The 7,646-nt window shown below is 45.9% G+C and overlaps 1 non-coding gene across 1 annotated transcript; it reads left to right on the top strand.

The window, feature by feature from the left end:
- The first annotated feature begins 936 nt into the window (after positions 1–936).
- On the top strand, positions 937–1,055 carry LOC138361589 (5S ribosomal RNA). Its single transcript, XR_011227050.1, has one exon. It is a non-coding gene; the product is annotated as a 5S ribosomal RNA (ribosomal RNA).
- The last annotated feature ends 6,591 nt before the right edge of the window (positions 1,056–7,646 follow it).

Genomic DNA, 7,646 nt, shown 5'->3' on the forward strand with positions numbered 1-7,646 from the left:
TGGGAGTTACCACGGCCTTCTTTGCTGCTGTAGATGGTTTCTTGGTTGTGGTGGCTTTCTTGGGAGTTAGAACGGCCCTCTTCTCTGCTACGGCCAGCTTGAATGATCCACTAGCTCCACTTCCCTTGGTCTGAACAAGAATGCCGTCAGCCACTGCTTTCTTGAGAAATCTTCGGATGTAAATGGCGATCTTGGCAGCCTCGACTTTGTTGTTGGCAACAACGTACTTCTTGATTGCTTGTAGAGACGAGCCCTTACGGTCTTTGAGTGCTGCGACCGCGGCTAGAACCATTTGACTAGTTTTCGGGTGAGCAACCTGGACGCGAGGTTTCCTGGTGGTGGCCACCACAGCAGCAGCAGCAGCCGCAGCCTTCTTGGTAGGCTTTGCTTCTACCATGATGATGATGAACCAACCAAGGTGATGAGAGACGCTCAGACAGTCACGGGGGAATGATGCTGCCGCCGCTTGAGCCGAACCTATTTATGTGCCGGCACGGTACAGAAGCTGCAACCTGGCAACTCGTCCACCAATCACGACGGTTGGTTTTACGGCTCCGAAACCTGGATCCCATATCTTCTCTAAAATAGAAGCATTTGTTCATGTTCTTTGTAAAAGTATCATAAAGCAGGACAGATGAGACAAATATCATAAAAACTGAAGAGCAGATGAGCACACACATGTTTGTATTACAAAAGAAAATCCACAAATTCATTAGAAATTGGCAGGGCAGGCTGAGGAAGTAGGTAGATGTAAAATGTCTGTAAATGGCGAAAGAACATAAACCCAAGACTGAATAAACGATGTTAAATATCCATGCCAAGGAGACAAAAATATGTTAGGATACAATTACCATTAAGACACCACAAGCAGGTCCGTATCCTGCCGCGATGACTTAAAAGAGTTGGTTATTAGCCACAATGTGTAGGCAGTCTCATGCCAACGGCCACACCACGTTGAGAACACCGCTTCTCGTCCGATCAGCGAAGTTAAGCAACGTTGGGTTTGGTTAGTACTTGGATGGGTGACCGCCTGGGAACACCAAATGCTGTTGGCAATAATGTTTTTTGTTTTGTTTTGTTTTGTTTCGTTTGTTTTTGTTTGAATGGCTGGCTCCACGGGAAATTCACGGAGTTGTGTGGAATAAGGCCTGGTAAAATGAATTAATATGTATGTCATGTTTAAAACAAACTCGCTTAATATAGATATTGTGTGAGGCTTTATACAAAAACAAACAACCAAAACAAAACATGTTGTATATATATATATATATATATATAGCTTAATCCGGGTTTGAACTCGCAACTCCAAGAATACGCATCACTTATATACACTTTACCACTGGACCACTGCTGCAGGACACTAGCTTGATGCTGAGGTATCAATTTAATGACGTAAATGCCATTTCCACAAATAAATGATAATTAAAAAGTATTTGTATGTACAAATCTTTTCTGTTTAAAAGGCTACAATATCAGTTACTGATATAATTTGTGTTAATGTTTCTATACCCACAAGAAGGCATATTTTTGCTTATATGTAAAGGGTACGGAGAAGGAATCCACAGACCATCATTCCCCCCCCTTCCCTCCCCACCCCCCACCCCCCCACCCCCAACTCCCACCTACTACCACCACCACCACCACCACCAATCACCACCAATCACCACCAATCACCACCACCACCAATCACCACCACCACATCTAACCGAAAACCCCCTAACACATCAACCCTCCCCCCAATCAACAGGCGAAATAATAACCCTCAAATGCCTGCCTGCCTGCCTGCCTGCAAGCCAATACTAACGGTCTTCTCAGAAAGAAAATCTCTTTGTATCTGTATTACTTGATGAAATGTATGATTCTAATAATGAAAATAAATTTTGATGTCGGTTGTATGAGCATAATGACCAATATGCACATGATATGAATGAATTAAATAGTGTAGTTTTAAGTAATTAGGTTGTAGACACATTAAGCGGATATGATATTTGACGCGTCCAGAACTGGTGATTTTTGGTTTAGTTTTAAATGCACCACCACCACCACCACCACCACCACCATTGCTTCCCCAGAGCCTAATTAAGGACCGGTAAAAGGAGTCAATATGTATGTCATCTATAAAACCAAAGAATGAATAAAAAAAACACACACACAAACCTACATAATAGTATTAGGAAGATTGTATGGCAAAAAAAAAAAGTATTATTCCCATTGGGTCGTTTGAACTCGCGACTTCCAAAACACCAGCCACACACCTTACAACCCAGCCACCATAGAGTTGGTATAATTGTGCAACTTTAGTTATAAAAGTAAAGTTTTCTCACATTGTATTGATAACTTAAAGGATTTTTTTTTTATTTTGCATGTACAAATCTTATTGTCTGTTCTATGAAAAGGCTTGATGTAAATTATGTATTTTTTGAATGATTGAATTGTAGGCACATTAAGCGGATTCGATATTTGATATATCCAGAAAAGGCGATTTATGTTCAGTTTTAAAATGCATCACCGTTAACGCTAAAGGACTGGTAAAATGACTCGATGTTTGTCATTTTTAAAATAAACACTAAAACAAGGCCCTTAACATATATAATGTTTGAATATAAATTGAATGCATATAAATACAAAGTGGGAGTGGCTGGCTGGCTGGCTGGCTGGCTGGCTGGCTGGCTGGCTGGCTGGCTGGCTGGCTGGCTGGCTGGCTGGCTGGCTGGCTGGCTGGCTGGCTGGCTGGCTGGCTGGCTGCTGCCTGGCCTGCCTGGCCTGCCTGGCTGCCGCTGCCTGCCTGCCTGCCTGCCTGCCTGCCTGCTGCCTGCCTGCTGCTGCCTGCCTGCCTGCCTGCCTGCCTGCCTGCCTGCCTGCCTGTTGGCTGCCTGGCTGCCTGCGCTGCCTGCCTGCCTGCCTGCCTGCCTGCCTGCTGCCTGCCTGCCTGCCTGCCTTGCCTTGCCTTGCCTTGCCTTGCCCTGCCTTGGCTGCAGCTGGCTGGCTGGCTGGCTGGCTGGCCGTAAATCAACTCTTAACAACACCACACCACACCACACCACACCACACCACACCATCACTCATCACCCATCACCCACCACCGGCCCCAGTCTCCCAGCCTCTCTTATATACCCGAGCAGGCCCTTTAAATTATTTGAATTGTTGCACTTCGGCCAATGGCAGGCACGATCGCTGCTGCTCAAACATATTCTGGTTCACAAGTATTAATATATATATATATATATATATATATATATATATATATATATATTATATATATATATATATATATATATATATATATATATATTCATGAAACACATTAAAACCTTGATCATTTATTCATTCATTACGTCTAGTGAAGAATTGCTTTTGTTCATTTGTATGATTAAAAATGGATAGAATATGAATTCCTCGCTTAAAGTAAAATATAAAATATATATTGGATTTATATGATTGGTTAATATTCCAAGTGATGCTGAATATCCCCTATAATTTTGTTTTGTTTGTTTGTTATGTACACATTCCAAATGAAATCAATATAAATGTTATTATTAATGTTTGAAAGTTGATTGTCTACTTGAATCTCTCTATTAAAGTGTGTGTGGCTCCGGATGGAGCCTGGTTATGGTATTTGTCGCGGTGGGTGGCAGAAGTGCTTACTTCTTCTCTGTCTTCTTTGGCAAAAGAACTGCCTGAATGTTTGGAAGAACACCTCCCTGTGCAATGGTTACGCCAGACAGAAGTTTGTTGAGTTCTTCGTCGTTGCGGATGGCCAACTGCAAGTGACGTGGGATGATACGGGTCTTCTTGTTGTCACGTGCGGCGTTACCGGCGAGCTCGAGAACTTCGGCAGCGAGGTATTCCATGACGGCTGCCAGGTAGACAGGAGCGCCAGCACCGACGCGTTCGGCGTAGTTGCCCTTACGCAGCAGACGGTGAATTCTGCCCACGGGGAACTGAAGTCCGGCCCTGCTGGAGCGAGACTTTGACTTGCCCTTCACTTTGCCTCCCTTGCCGCGTCCTGACATTGCTGCTGCTGTTGTGGGTTTGTGGTGTTTTAATGCCGGGGGATTGGGATTGATGTCCATAGGGAATGGAAAGGATGGGGGAGGTAGAGGGATGGGGAGATGAAATTCAGGAAGAGGATGCGGGTGTAGAGAAAGAGGAGGTTTGAAAGTTCGGTGGCCTGTCCACCATGGGTTGACATTTTTGTATGTGTTGTTTGTTTGCGTATGTGTTATGTTGGGTTGTCAGTACATTGGCTGGGGGGGCTAGTGTTTGTGACCTTGTTGGTGTCCTAAAGCACTAGAGCCGATGGAGTTGGCTGAAGGAGGCTAATCTTAGAAACATCAGGGTAGTTACACTTCTGCCGCCACGACAAATGGTTTTTTGGTTTTATATTTTTTTGTAGGTGTTTTATTTATTTATATATTTTTTTTTTTTTTTTTTTATTATTTTTTTTTTTTTTTTTTTTTAATTTATTTTTTTTTTTTTTTTTTTTTTATTTTATTTTTTTATTTTGTTATTTTTTTTTTTTTCTTTCTTTCTTTATTCTTCATTTGGTGTAGATTGGGTCCGGGATGGGCCACTCATCTGGATCGTCTGGCAGACCGCTTAGTATCTGAGGGCTTGGGAAGGCCTCATCATGGATATGTCTGATCACTTTTTGTTGGAGAGTGATTCTTCTGGTTCTGTGTGGTGGTTCGTGGATCTCGTAGTCGCTGGTGGTGTTTTCTGCTACGAAGGGATCTTCTGGGTCTGGGACATACATGTTCTTCATACGGTACAGCTGTCTTCTGGCCAGGTAGCTGAGCCTAATGTTCATTGGCTTCATGTTGAGCGTCTCATGGATCAGGTCAGTTCTTACCCTGTCCCTCAGAGTCAGGCCCTCTGCAAAGCGAAGTGCTTTGTTTTGTACTCGTTGAATCTTCAACATGTTGGATTTGTTGGTGAGGTTCAGGGGAACGTAGGGTTATTCCAAGCTAGGCCTTATGATCATTCTGTACAGGTGGAGCTTGATGTGGGATGGGGCTGGTTGAAACGGAAGAGCCTCTCCAGTGAGCCCCGGGCCATCGCTGTCTTCTGGGATACGTACTGGGAGGAGTTGAGTAGCCTGTTGAAGTTGTAACCGAGCACTGTGTTGTGAGTTTGAGATGGCTATGGGTATCACCCCTGATTCTTATTCCCCCCTCATTTTCAATAGAGAAGGCCATACAGCCGACAGTGCCTTAATGGATCTTTTCTGGGTTAGTGGTGATCCTCCATTTCCTTTCCCAGTTAGCAGTCCTTGCTAGTTCTACGTTTGCCCTTACGGGTTACAGTTGCATGCTTTGGCCGCTTGGCTGCTAGGGTTAGATGTTATTACGTGTGTTACGTCGTCCGCAAATTGTACGATAATGGTTGTCCCTATACTCTGGTTGGGTAGAGGTCATTTACAAAGATGTTGAGAGAGAACCGGGCTCAAGCTGATCCTTGGGGGACTCCAGCTGTTGGGGTGGAAGGCTGCGGCCTCTTTTGCCTTGAAGCTGGGGGTAACTTGCCTATTTCTTAAGGAAATTTCTGATCAGCCTGAGGAGGGTCCAGTTTTGCGTGGTAAGTCTGCTAATTTCGTACACAAGACCATCGTGTCCACAGGCTGTCGAAGGCCTGTGTACGTCCCTCGTTGCAATCAAAGGCCTACCTGTTTTTGCTTTCGAATTGAGACTTACGGCGTTTCGTAGATGATGTTAATTGCGTGCTGGGTTTGATCTATGTGCTCGCAAGCCAAACCTGGCTTTCTCTGTGAAGAGGTTGTTGTACTCCATGTAGTAGTTAAGACGGTTTTGACATGATTTTTTCAAAGCACTTGCCCTCGTACATGTCTAAGAGGAGATTGGTCGGTAGTTGCCAGGTTGGTGGGGGGTCTTTTCTTGGGTTTGGGAAATGAATATCATCTGGCTGACTTGAATGCTACAGGAATGTGACCCGATGCCAGCATCGCGGTTGAATAGGTTGAGTATGGATTGCATAAGATTGCCTGGTAGAAGTTTGATCTGCAGCGCTTTGATCCCTGATGGTCCAGGGGCCTTATCTCTGGTGCTTTTGATGACTCCTCTCATCTCTAGCATAGTTTATGGGTCTTGTTAGAGGGTGGTCGTCTTCTAGGGTTGTCAGGTCAATCAGAGGGGTGCTGTTTAAGGAGGCGGCATTTTCTGTTGTCCATTGGTGACACGTTCAAAGTGAGTGTTGTGAAGGCTCTGCTGTTTGAAGCTGTGAGTGTCTTCTTTCCATGACTGCGCCCATGAGGTCAGCCTGATCCTGTGGGTCTTCTATTTTTTTCTTGCTGCTCCTCTTCATCTTCGTCAAGGAATGTTGTGTACAAGGTGGGTGAGGCTGGGGTTAACGATCCCAGGAGCTGTCTGATCTTGCGCCAGAAAGTAGCCCGGCTCCCTTTTGTACTGGTTGGCCTGTCTCACCAGGGTTCCCAAATGTGGCTCTTGTGGGTCAGCGTAAGGTCTATGGTTTCCCTTCTGAGTGTTTGTAGGGTCAACGCTGGTGGCTGGCCAGTTTGGTAGTGGCTTTGGCAGGCTCGCTGGTACTCATATCATTTTGCCTCTGATTTTCTCGGGTCGGCTTATATTGGTGGTAAGTCCTTGTGGTGGATATTTCACAAGTGGCCTCGGTTGCAAGCTGGATCCGGTTGTGGATGGTGTTACTGCTTGGTCGATTGTTTGGTGTTGGGAGGTTCTCGAACTCAATGATGGGGTCGTCCAGCAAGGAAGGTGTCATATTCACGGGCACGTATGGTTCCCAGTCTGGGCCTGGATGGTGCCACATATCTGAAGGGGGGCTGCTTGGAGGGATGTGACCACAGGGATGTGAGTCCGACCCCACGTTCTTGCCTGGGGTTACTCTGCAGTGGAACAGGTCACAATCTCTGTTGGTCAGCACTATGTCAGGGGGTGCCCCTCTGGTTGCCCGCAAAGAACGTCTTAAAGTGGGGGCCTTGGAAGGAGAGGTCCCCGGTTTTGCATTAGATTGAAGAGCTGCCTGCCCTTGAGGTCTGGCCTGGCAGGTGCGTTGAATAAGGCCTGATGGTGGGCATTCAGGTCTCCTGCGATGATAGTGGGGAGATTCCTGTCGAGCAGCTTGTTCAGAGGGATGGAGGGAGGTAGGCCAGTCTAGGTGGTAGATATGCGGTGCAGGACGATGAGGGGGCCGTGTGAAGTGGTGAGTTCTATTGCAAGAAAGTTGTCGTCTTCGTACGAGGATGGGGCGGTAGGAGAGTCCTCTTCTTATTAGTATTGCCACCCCACTGAACCTACCCCTGTTGACTTCCCTGGTGGAATATCCCCCAGATGGAGATGTGCTGGTCCTGTCTGGCCGCTGTTTCATTGAGTAAGATTACATCTGGGTTAAGTCTGGCTACTTCCAGAGTGAGAAGGTATCTGTTGTGAAGAAGTGTCTGATGTTTCACCTGAAGGATTGTGATCCCCATTATTGACTATGAGACGGAAGTGTTTGTTTGGCTGTAGTGCCAATGTTGTTACATTCGGCTTTGGTCGCTTCTGTTTGTGGAGGAGGGGGGTAAAGCTGTGAGCCAGGTGTCTTGTTCCTGGTTCCGGTCGGGATTGTTTGGGTTTGGGGTTTACCATACGTTTGCTGTGCCATTTGGGGGGTCC

This window comes from Procambarus clarkii, unplaced genomic scaffold (assembly GCF_040958095.1).
Source record: "Procambarus clarkii isolate CNS0578487 unplaced genomic scaffold, FALCON_Pclarkii_2.0 HiC_scaffold_501, whole genome shotgun sequence".
Taxonomy (NCBI): domain Eukaryota; kingdom Metazoa; phylum Arthropoda; class Malacostraca; order Decapoda; family Cambaridae; genus Procambarus; species Procambarus clarkii.